The sequence below is a fragment of the Acinonyx jubatus genome, chromosome B3, assembly GCF_027475565.1.
Source record: "Acinonyx jubatus isolate Ajub_Pintada_27869175 chromosome B3, VMU_Ajub_asm_v1.0, whole genome shotgun sequence".
NCBI classification, from domain to species: domain Eukaryota; kingdom Metazoa; phylum Chordata; class Mammalia; order Carnivora; family Felidae; genus Acinonyx; species Acinonyx jubatus.
Window position 1 is genome coordinate 88,461,342 of NC_069386.1, and position 12,576 is coordinate 88,473,917.

Below are 12,576 nucleotides of genomic sequence, written 5' to 3' on the forward strand. Positions count from 1 at the left end.
TAATATGTATGAAAATGAGTGAATGAATGAATGAATTCAATGCCAATGTTTTTACATTTGTGGTTAACATTTATCAGTATTATAGAAATCAAGAGTCTTAAGCAATTTCTACCATAAAATGTAGCAAGTCCTCAAATTTATAAAATTGTAACAGCTAACTATAATTACTGTTGACCACATGTTTGAAAAACATATAGAAAGGCTGCAATCTCATATAATTTTTCACAAAGATTTCCCACCTAACTTTTTCTTAGTTCCTAAATTCTGTTGCTAATGAAACAACATAAAATATCTAAGATATCTCCACAATCAGTAAGTTATGTTAATTATCCAATAATGTATTTTTTGGTTTAAAAAGGTTCTAATTTTATATTATCGAAAGGTTAAAACACGTCAATCTAACACAAACCAAGAATATTTTATGGTTTGGGCATATCCAAGCAGAAACAAAAGATACAACAGAAGGATAATAGTTAAATTAATGCTGCCAAGATACAAATTCACTTCCGAGAAACTGGGAATATACTATCGTATAGCAATATAACATAATAAAAAGATAAATGTTTAAAAATAAATATATTTTCTACAAATATAAATGTTACTAAGGATTTTAATAAATCAGAGGCCAAATAACTTAAAATATGTACTCAATAATGTTTCTGTTTATATTTTCATATTGTTCAACTTTTCATATTCTCAACATACTTCTTCATTTTTATAATGACCTGAGTAACGGCCAAGAGACATTTTATATGTAGTAACTAGTCTGTGAGCCAGGGTTAAGCTGCATAAATTTGAAGAAAGTTTCTTTGATTATATTCTTGCAAGAGTACCTTTCTTAAAGAGAAAGGTATTAACTTTTAAAATACATATTGAGGATGAATAGTACCTGAAGAGAGCAACTTGAGTGTTCAAGATTTTTCTCAACAATATGTCACTAAAATTACAGAATATTTAATATAAAGGAAAATAAAAATATTAGTAGAATGTTTTAGGCATCTTCCTGAGGGTTTTTATCTCACTTTTATGAACAAATTTTATTGATTATAAAGAGATTATTTTCAGAAACTAGAAAATTTATAATACACTTTCAGTAAAATTAGTTATTCATTACATAATTTTAGACTAAAGACAAAGAACAGAAGTGATATGTATGGAGTACTTGCTTCTACTGGGTAGTTTAAAATGGCAAAATTATTACAATCACTTAACCAACCACAAATATGAGTTTTATAATTTTTATAGTCAAAGACTCAGGCTAGAGTGAAATGTGAATTTCCACAATGCAGTAAATTTCAGACCCAAGATTCGAATCCCAGACATGTTATATTCTAACATTTTATCAAATATACTGTGTTGTATCTTGTACTTTGGTAAAAGGTTGTGTCTGGATACTTCATAGGCTACCTTTCAAGACAGTTTGGATAAATGTGGGAAAAAGCAAACTAGAAACTAACAGCAGTAAAGAAGCTATTATTGGAGTCAAGGGAGATGGTTTCCAGAGGTCTAACCGAAAAAGATTTGGGTTTAATAGCAAATCGTCATTGTGAAATAAAGCAAAGTCATATTGTTGTCTATAATCTATCTGCATGAGATGGTAAGTGTGTGCTATCATGGGGACAGACACCAAGAGAATTATGATTATTCTCTCCCCAGCGCCTAGTGCTGGACACTGCCTAAGACAATGAAATGACTAGCACTGCATGCAGAAAAAAGTCATTCTATGGAGAGAAGGTTTTATGGTAAACAATCACAAAAATCTTTGTTCATTACAGAAATCACTGGCACTGCAGCTGAGAAATAAATCCAAGAGAACTTTACTGCCAAGCTACCTAAGAATGTTCCATCAGTGAAAGGACCCAAAAGAGTAGGAGGTAAAACACGAGTAGAGTAGTGAGAAGTAACTCAATTTCCTAAAGAGACCTTAATTAAAGGAGTAGGGAACTGGTGAAGAGATTAGGAGGAAATAACCTAATCATGCTTTAGAAATTTATGTTAACAAGTAATTGTTCTAAAAAAATTATCTGTTTTCATGTACATGAAAAACTTATCTAACATTATTTATCTTAATGAAAATGCATCTTTAATAAAATAGATAGAAAATAGTTCTTAATTCTAAATCTGTGGTGGCTTGTAAGAGGAAAGCCAAACCCTGTGGTTTCAACCACATGAGTGTGTCACATTACTGCCGACTTGTGGCCACCTGACTGAAATTCAGGGGCAGATTTTGGAGAACAATAAACATTAAAAAACAGACTCTGTAAAACACTAAAGCATAAAAGTGAAAGCTTTCTCATATAATTTATTATCAGGTTTTTTTTTTTTTAGAACTGAGAGTAATATATTCAGTTTGAAGAAGTTAAGTCCATAGACTTTCAACAGCATTACTGCCATCTGATATGACTTGGTTTGCCTACCAATACTCACAAATCAAGTCACAAGAACAATCATGCAACTTTTTAAGATAATTTGTTTTTAAGACAATTATGTAATGACTGGCTTCACTTTAAAACAGAGTGTCAGGATCAGGTGGTGGAGCACTTGGCTGGCTTAGTAGGTAGAGCATGCAATCATCTCAGGGGTCAGGAGTTGAAGCCCCACATTCGGCATAGAGCTTACTTAAAAAAAAAAAATCAAGTGGAAATGTTCCTGAAATACTATCTGGATCTATAAATATAAGACTTTCAAAATGATTCTTCCCAGATTAAAAACTAGGTTCATAGCATTTTCAAAAATATAAAAAAGAAATAGAAAAAGTAGTACCCTACTTAACATAACGCAATTTTAAGAATGACTGTGGTGCCTTTGCTTCCTGGACATGTAACACACTTTGCCAGAAATTCTACTTTTTATATACTAAGTTACTTCATATTTCTGAAGTAGGTTAACAACTAGTCATTGACACTTTAGTTTGAATTAGGGTGATGTGACTGTTTTCTTAAGAATTTAATTAGATCCATCTAATAATATGACTAAAGAGAGCTTTTGACAAGAGGAAAATAAATCATGATATTGTACCATTCATCTCTGGATTAGATATTTCTAGGTAGAATGCTGTGCTTTGGGGCTTCTGGGTTAACTAAATGGAAGCACCAGACAACAGGGAATTGATACCAGGACATAAGCAAATAAGGAAGAAACACAGATGGATGGATATGAAAGATAATATCTACTTCTTGCTTGCAATATTGCCTAAGAATTGCCTTGCCTCTCCAGCAATGTTTATCTCTGAAATAACCCCTTCTCTTTGAACTCTCTCAAAAAGTTCTTGCTTTTGACACAATCTTTAAAAATCATTACATTTGTGTTTCAATAATTAATTTCAATAAAGACCTTTCTCAGTAAAATAAATAGGCACTTTTGTCCAAATAATTTATTGGGTTCTTAGGGCGAGTTCCAGCTTTCATGAGGTAGACCCTGATCACATAATACACCATTACCATCAACCATCAAGGTTAAAAAGATAACAAAGATAAAGGAAGAAAAAAAGTAAATGTATATTTTACGCAAGTAAAAAAATTACAAATCAAGACAAAGTTTTTATTTAAAAAAAAAAAGGAAAATATCTTCTGTATCTAGTAAGAATGTTAAATAGTAAATAAGCTTGATTTTTTTGGAAGACCCAAAAATAGATACATGAGAAATCTGTTTACTTATGAAAGAAATATACTGGGTCTTCAACTCTGTTTAGAGTTCAGTTGAATCTGTTTTTTTTTTTTCTTTTTGTTAAAATCTAATTGGCAACACAATTTGTACCTTAGAACTTATAGGCAGGTACAACATGAGAAACATGTTTCTAAGATAATCAAATCTCTTTTTACATTTCAAAACTATGGAAGGCACGACTATGACAGTTATTTTTTTAAAATGTTGATGTTTGGATTTCACTTACTTTAATTTTTAATGTTATTACTTCATTTCAAAACTTGAATTTCCCTGTTGTTTCTTCATGTCATTTTTCAGTCTTTAATTAACAGAGAATTTTATGTTAGTAAGAAGAATTGAAAGCTCTTCATAATAGCGATTCATCACCCAGAAAATCTGGACACAATACCAACTTAAATAAGATTTTAAAAGTGTATACAACACACAATGAACTGAAAAGACAATTTATCACACACATCAATCCACAGAAGTCAGAAAATTCATGGAGTAACCTGTTAACAAAAAATTTAAAGTAAATCATGCCTATCTTACTGCCTAAGAAGAAATTCAAATGCCAAATAATAATGTAACCAGAAACTCAGGTTAGCTTTTGGTTGTTATTATTTTAACTGAAAAACATTCACAATTCCATTTGTTGTCTTAAATTGGCAAAACACAACTTTTTCAAGTTGTGGATTTTTCTGGGAAGACAGTGCAACATTTATGACCATGATCATTAGAAAAACAACCTGGGAGAGAGAAGCTTAACATAATTTTAAAAGTGATTTGGCATGAACATTGGATTTCAAAATAAAGTCAGGAAGATATACTGAGAAAAGCAAAACCTAAATTATTTAGTGAAACACATTTTAGATCTCTTTAGTTGCCACTGTCAAAACAGACTCTGTTCTACCAGGAATTTGTTTGGACTCGTAAAAGTTCACCAATTACAATAGTGGTTACTGCATACAATAACCATATAGGCAAACCAGAAATTGCTCTCTCTCTTGCTTTCAGAGGTCCTTTTACCTTTGAAGTAAATAAAAATTAAACTACCCTTTGTTACCTTTGAGATCCTTTTGGAAAGAGTATCCTAGCCTCTCCTTGAGAGTCTTGCCACCTTCTACTGACAACCATGTAAAAAAAAAAAGCTCAAACTACTCAGCTTCCACAGGAGGGAAAGGAACAAACATTGTATGTGGACAGTAAGAGTTACAAGGCTTTACCAGCCAGTGCTTTCTTGAAATGAGATAAAACTGGGAAAGTAGAGGAAAGTACTTTCAGATATAACATATAATGTACAGAAAGGCTAAACTAAATGAAGAAAGGATGTTTTTATGAGCTTGGTAGGGCTTGCAACATAAGAGAACATTGAAAAGTTATACATTATTACTCCTTCACTTTAATGAAACATTGATGTCATCTTTCTCATACACACACACACACACACACACACACACACACACACGCACACCTTTTCTTAAAAGCACATACTTATATTTGAACTTTGCCCTGTTCTCAACTCTAGACTTCTTACAGCTGGTTAAGCATGCCCCCTCCTCACCTCTGTCCGGACACTAGAAAAAGGAAGGAAAGAAGGAAGGTAGAAAGAAAGAAAGAAAGAAAGAAAGAAAGAAAGAAAGAAAGAAAGAAAAGAAAAGAAAGATAAGGAAGGAAGGAAAGAAGGATGGAAGGGAGGAAAGAAGGAAGGGAGGGAGGGAGAGAGAGAGAGAGAAAGAAAGAAAGAAAGAAGATAAGGAAGGAAGGAAAGGACAGAAGGAAGGAAATAAGGAAGGAAGCCAGGGAGGGAGGGAGAAGGAAGGAAAGAAAGAAAGAGAAAAGAAAGATAAGGAAGGAAGGGAGGGAGGGAGGGAGAGAGAGAGAGAGAAAGAGAAAGAAAGAAAGAAAGAAAGAAAGAAAGAAAGAGAAAGAAAGATAAGGAAGGAAGGAAAGAAGGATGGAAGGGAGGAAAGAAGGAAGGGAGGGAGGGAGGGAGGGAGGGAGGGAGGGAGGGAGGGAGAGAGAGAAAGAAAGAAAGAAAGAAAGAAAGAAAGAAGATAAGAAAGGAAGGAAAGGACAGAAGGAAGGAAATGAGGAAGGAAGCCAGGAAGGGAGGGAGAAAGAAGGAAAGAAAGAAAGAGAAAAGAAAGATAAGGAAGGAAGGGAGGGAGGGAGGGAGAGAGAGAGAGAGAGAGAAAGAGAAAGAAAGAAAGAAAGAGAAAGAAAGAAAAGAAAGATAAGGAAGGAAGGAAAGAAGGACGGAAGGAAGGGAGGGAGGAAGGAAGGAAGGAAGGAAGGAAGGAAGGAAGGAAGGAAGGAAAAAGAAAGAAGGTAGGGAGGGAGGGAGAGAGAGAGAAAGGGAAAAAACGAAAAGGAAGAAGAAAAGTTTCTTGGTCCAGCGATGTAAGGTCTTTGGATTTCTCATTCAACATCTCTCTATACTTCCCAGGAGGAACTGCAGACCTTCACTTCCTGGACTTTAGCGGTTCCTATCAGCTCAGCAGGGAAGGGTGGCAAGTGGGATGATCCTGAAGGAGCAGGAGTCACCCCCGCGTCCTAAAGTATTTGGAAGTGCTCGCTCGCGGCTGCTTCTCCTCCGCACTGGTGCACCTCCGCCGCCCTCCAGCCAAGTCCCAGAAGTGGCCAAGTTACAAAGTGAAGAAGCGGGGATGGCAGCACTCTCTCTCCCTGTTCCACGGGGAGTCCCCGGACCCAGGTCGCCGCAGGTGCTTGCCGTAGACTTCTCGGACTCTCAGGGTTTTCACTTCGGGGGACAAAAAGGCGCTGGGGAAGCACTGACGGTTTTAGAGGAGACTCGCCTGGACGGTAGCGGCGTCCCCGGGGGTTACTTTGTGAGGTGTGGCCGCGCAGCCCCCGGCTGTGTGAGTTTGACGCTCCAGCTCTGGAACTCCGACCGTCCGGCGCCGCGCGGGCTCCGCGGTTCTCCTCCCCCACCCCACAGCTCGGGACCGGGCGCCGCCGGCTGACCCGGAGGAAGGAGGCGCCGCCGGACCTGCAGCCCCGGAGCCGCGCTCCTTCGGAACGAAGCAGCGGCGAGGGTTGCCGACTCCTAAACCCTGGATTGGACCCGGAGCCGGGGGCGGGGGAGGGGAAGCAGAGCCGAGCAAGGAGAGGAGCGGTTGGCACCTCCAGCACTCCACCCTTCGGCTTCTTTTCGCAAAGAGGCGGCTGTGTGGGTCCTGCCTGTGCGTGGGTACACGTGTGCGCGCTTGGGTGAGCTCCGTGGGTGAGCTCAGTGGGTGTGCTACTGTCTGAGTGCTTTCGTGCCTCCGCAGGGCAACGCGCACGCCTGGGAAAGCCCTATTGGTAGCAAAATTCGAGAGCGCCCATCCGAGGGGGCCCACCAACACGTGGCTTTGCCAAGTAGGCCAGGAAGAGGCCCTTAGTAGCCTGCTTCACCCCTCTGCAACCCCTAGCTCTTCCCTTACCTTTGGGTTCCCTTTGGGTTCCCTTTGGGTTTCCTTTGGGTTCTGTCCAGTGTCAGGGGCAGCCTAGATCAGAGCTAAGACAGCAGGTGCCTCCTGGGGCTGAAGACCAAGTGCTGGGGAACCCGTCAAAGAGAAGGGGAAGGCTTTCCTGGCTCCAGCAGAAAGCAACGGCGTGGTTTCACTGAGGGGGGCGGGGGGTCCCGGAGGGAAGCTTTTTCCAGACTGGAGGGACTGACTGGAGGGTCTAGGAGAGAAGCTCGACGAACTTGCGCAGGGTCACGAGATATGCCGCCCCCTCGACCCCTCTCGGCAGGACCCAGTCTAGCATTCTCCCCACCACCCTTCTTTTTGCTGCTTCAGATCAGATCTCTTTCCCAGTGACCTGAGTGGTCAGTCCTGGCTAATATCGACTATTGGACTGACTTTCTGCCCTGGACATACTAAAATGTGGCCAATTGCAGCACTGTAATGTCTAATGCTGGGCTGAGTTGATTCTCAAATATAAATGTTCTTTTCAGCTTCTTTTCCAATCTGCTTAGTGAGAGAACCACCGCCTACTACTAAGGGGACCCTGGATGCCAGTCGCAGGCGACAGAGACCTCAAGTCAGCAGCTTCCGTGTCAGATTTTCCTGGCGGTTATAGCTAATGACTTTTCCCACCGCTGTTAGTAGTCGCAGCTTGACCCGGTGACATTCCTTTATCCTGTAACTGTGGGGCTGTACGTAGTCCGCAAGTTGCCTTCTGCAAGAGGCTTGAGGACGCCCCTAGAAGTTCGCCTTTATCTCCAGTTTTTCCGCCTTCTCCCCTCCCCCTCCCTGCAACGCCCCCGCGACTCCTTTGCCAGGGGATTTGCAAGCACCTCGTGGACCCTCTCCTCCTGCCCGGGGTTAATCAGTCCGGAGCGAGCCGGGCTTGCAGGCACGAGGGCAGAGGGAGGCACGGTGGCCCCGGCGGGGGTCTCGCCTGACTCTGAGTCTGGGAGGCGCGGTAGTTTCCGTCATTGCGGCGAGGGCCGGGCCCACGGCCGCGCGCCCGCCGCAGCCGCCGCCTCCATGCTGCAGCGCCGGACGCAGTCCTTCCCGGCGGGGCGGCTGCCGCTGCCCGAACAGGCTGCGGTGGGGAGCCTGGGACCGGGGCCCGCCCTGGCCGCAGCCGGGGTCCTTGGCTGCCAGCCGCACGCCTGAGCTGCGGACTCGCCCTGGCGAGGTGGGCAGCGGGCGGGGCGCTATGTGCAGCCGCTCGCAGGGAGTCGGCCACCGTGTGCAGAGCGGCCCGAACTGAGGACTCGTGTCTGTGTGTGTGTGTGTGTGTGTGTGTGTGGTGTGCGCGTGTGTTTGCGCGTGTTTTTCCTTCTTCCCTAGAGGATGTGAATGGATTCGCAGCTGGCTGCTCCCTTAGGATTCTTGACTGTGGAGCTCTGGGTTGTGAGCACAACCCACCCATATAATCCATTTTGCACGGTCGGTTTATATCAAGAGAAAAAAGCGCAACTGGACGGGGGTGGGGCCGACCGAGGAAACCTTCTGGAAATACACACACACATTCACAAGAGAGAGGAAGAATGAAAGACCCGGGAAGATTTTTATAACCTTCCTGCTGACCCTTCTGTTTTCAGAAAAGATTCTGGATCTTTTCTACCTTTTGAAATCATCTTGGCATCTATTTTTTTTTTTTTTTTTTTTTTGTAAGCCGCTCTTCAGCTAGCTGCGTGTGTGTGTCTGCGCGCGTGTGTGTGTGTGTGTGTGTGTGCGCGCGCGCGCCTATCTGATGCATTTGACTGTCTTTTATCCAACTGCCCAGAAGCAAATGTTAACTCGTCGGTGCCCCCTCGATGCCGAGGTTCTTGAAGAGCAGGGAGGACGCCCAGACCCATTTTCCCGGCTGGATTCGGAACCGCTGCCTGCCTGTGGACCCATGTGTGTGGATCGCTTTACCCAGACGCTTGGAAAGCGCCAGTATTAGCTTGCTTCCAGGTACATCACAAGGTCACCAGAGGGTCTTGTAGCCGTCTTGTTTCCGTGCATCTAGACTTTCCTGTCTTGGCCAGAGATATTTATGTTTCCGTCCACATCATCTGAAGCCAAAAGTTCAGCCCTTCGAGCTGGGTTCTGTACAAACAAGGTAACAAGGATTGCTTTTCAAACTGCTTAACAAAATTCCCGACTCTTCCTCAGCCCTTTCCCGGCTCTCTCCTCTCCACAAAAATGTCATCAGCCCTTGAATTGCGTGGATTTGGGTTGGAGGAGAACTTAAAGGAAACGTGATCAAAAGGCTTTGCCAAACCACTCTCTTTTCTGCCTGTGGTCCGGTGGGGATCAAAGCTGATCGTGAGAAGGACCAGTCCCCTCCCTGCTTCTCCCTCCCGGAGCTGGGCTGGATGTGCGTGTGCAAGAGTGAATGCGAGTGCGCGCGCGCCTGTGTGCGAGTGTGTGAGTGTGTGTGTGTTTGAGTGTGTCTGTGTGTGCGTGCGCGGCCGCCCTGCCTCTGCCCGCTCCCCGGGCGCAGAAACGCGGGTTTCATGGGGCGATCTCCGCGGATCCCCCACCCAGCGCGACCTGCGGGCAGCGGCGGCAGTGGCAGGAGCCGCCTTTCGGACTCCCTAGGATGCGGGTGCTGAGCTATGGCAAAGGGCAGCAAAGTGACGAGCGAGACCCGCGTACGACTGTGAAAGCCACCTGGAGCCACCTTGCCGGGATTGTACCTGCGGGCAGAAAGTCCTCCTACGACCGTCTTTTCCTCTAGAGGCACCAGGTAACAACCCAACGACTACCCGCCTCACCCAGTTTCCTTCTGATCTTGTTTCTAGTGTCTTATCTGCATTGCAGGCTACTTTACTTATTAATGTTTCGAAAATCATCAGGAAGGGCTGAAATATCCAAGGGCGCTTTGTGATGTTGTAATATAATTTCTAGTAGGTGGGATATAAATCTATACCTGAGCATTTAATCTAGCAGTGAAAGCTAAGGGAATATGGATACGCTCCACCCTGAGTGATGATATTGGAAAGCTAGGCATATTGAACCTGTCTGAAGATGCCAGAGATTAAAATTCCGTGTTTCCTTCAGGCTATGGTTGCCACGGACCATTTGGTATCCAACCCTCCCCAGACCGTGGAGTGCGAGAGGGTGTTTGGTTTCCACCCATCATTTCAGGCAAGGACCATTTTGACCCTTCTCTACCTCTGGTGCCAGGTTGTTTTCCTTTCCTTATTGTGGAGGAGCTTGCCAGATCCTTTAGTAGTTGTAAATTACGCATCTGGAGACTTTAATCTGAAATGGAGTTTTCTTGGAACTTGCTCTGCATGAAAGGGAATTCATTGTCACCGGCGTGTGTGCGGAGATATGGTATTGAACTGCCAGCGTTTGCTTCTGTGTAGCAAAATACATCCCAGAGAGAAGTCATTTTTATGTCTAGAGGAGCAAGGCTAAAACCATAACCACCACCCCAATACTGTCCCCAGCTGTATTGTCTCGGTTGTGGAGCTCGGGTACGCATGGTTTGTGTGGTTGGTTTTGGTGTGCTTGTTTCTGTATAATATGTATTTTTGAGCATTTTTGCCAGAGCATTGATTTACAAGGAATAGGGTGGGTTTGCGACTACCTAATTAACATATTGGGTCTGATACGTTAAAAAGGAGATTCCCAGGGCTGGCGGAGTCGGAACAAATTTAGCGAACTTCCAAAGCCCCTTACCCTCGCAGCTTATTTCTCTCATTTGCTTTTTTTTTTTTTTTTTTTGCATCACCTCTGAGTCCCCCACAGAAATTTCACCCCTTCTAGAGAGCATTCGGATTAACAAGATAAAGCACTTCCAAAGTAGTCTCATCAATGTTTTATTCCATAGTGAAGGCGGTCTGAATAATTCAGCTAAGGAGTGCTCGTTTGTCTCCAGTCTTCGGTAGCTGCCTGCTGGGTGCACGCAGCGGAGGATGTGGCCGGGCCGAGCGCTCGGCGCCTTGCTCTAGGAGGCAGCGACTGGAGATGCACCGAAGGTTTCTCTTTGCCACAGCCGCTTAGAAAGTGTAGGGCGCTGCCTCTTTTCCTCCGCTTGCTGCGTTTCTATAGATATCCATATGATGGCATTTGCAGACTACAAGCTGGCCACTAGCTGGATGCTCTCGCGGTCTCTGCGCGTTGATGTCCCTGACTGCTCTGGAGTCTGGGCTCGGCTGCTGCTGCAGCCCTCGCAGGCTGGTGGTGCTACAAGGCCGTAAATGCAGCGTGCTTGGGGGCTGGGCTCCGCCACTGCAGCTGCCAGGCCCTGGTCGACACTTTTTGAGGAGGGGCTGGAGAGCTCAGCGGGCCCCCTGGCAGACAGCGGGCGCATCATGGCTGAGGTGGCGGCCTGGATATGAGAGGAAGGAGGTGGAGAGAGACGCGTGGAGGGCAGTGAGGTCCTGCCTGACTTCCTGCGCCTGCAGTCCTCCACCCCCTTGTAAATGAGTATTCAAGAACATAGAAGAAAAGCTGGCTGCAAAAATGCCTTGATACTCAAATGTCGTTTGATTTCTCAGGGTTGGAAACCTGAAACTAAGTGTTTTTCCTAGATTTCCATTTCCTCCGGTCTCTTCTCTCTCCTCTCCTCCAGCTCGCCTGGATTTAATTAGGTCATTTATACTCCTGTTTTATCTCCAGTTGAAATACCACTGAGAAGACAACTGTGCTCCCCACCCCGACCCCCAAGCCCAGTAAACACGAGGGCTGTGAGGGCCACTCTTCAGACAGATTTGCTCTGTAAGTTCCAGCTCTAGAGAGAACCAAGAAAGGATATAGAAAGTAACTTGACTTTAACAGAAAAGCAGGTCCACATTCTCCTCTCTGAAGACTCAGAAATAAAAGGGTACTACCTGAATGAAAACTCACAATAAGTGGGCATTTTGGGAGGAATTAGATGGGGGGAGGTTCTTATCTTTTATCTTCTTTTTTTAAGTTAACTTCTACGTATTTCCCTCATCACTCAGGAAATCCTGGACAGAATACCTATTTATGTGTACTAAAAATCTGACAAAGACACTTCTTTGTCCCCCAGATATCTCCAGAATAGTATTTCAACAGAAACCATATTCATAATATTTGTTAGCAGATAAGGCATACCTCTTTAGAGGGTGCCCAAGAAAGAAGAAATGCTGGGGCAGAATATCAGTGACTGGGAAAATAGTGGGTTTTCTCTATTTCCCTCCTCATTTCACTTCTCTCTGGCCTTTTCTCACCACAAATTCACTATTCTGCAGGTTTGTGTCCTCACCCTGAGGGAAGGCAAAACAAATGCATTATCTGGTTGTTGAGTGCTTAGAAGCCTAAACATGGATGACTATGTGATATATGTTTAGAATCAGCATTCATTGGTACATGGAGTTAGGTGGAATGTCAAAACCAAATCCACCTCCTAGCACAGAGTTTCATATATAGAAGTTACTTAAAAATGGAGATTTCTGTCTCCCGTCCCTTCTCCCTTGCTTGAGTGGCAGAGAGGTAGACACCA

The 12,576-nt window shown here is 43.9% G+C and overlaps 1 protein-coding gene across 4 annotated transcripts in view; it reads left to right on the forward strand.

Moving 5' to 3' along the window:
* Nucleotides 1-6,191: 6,191 nt before the first annotated feature.
* The window catches only part of LRFN5 (leucine rich repeat and fibronectin type III domain containing 5), a 250,773-nt gene continuing 244,388 nt past the window's right edge, over nucleotides 6,192-12,576 (forward strand). The window contains exon 1 of one of the 4 annotated variants that reach the window (XR_003422469.2): nucleotides 6,192-9,846. The gene's annotated coding sequence lies outside the window, so the exon portion shown is untranslated. The remainder of the gene's footprint in view (nucleotides 9,847-12,576) is intronic. The other 3 variants (XM_027065641.2, XM_053224415.1, XM_027065638.2) reach the window with 3 other exon arrangements.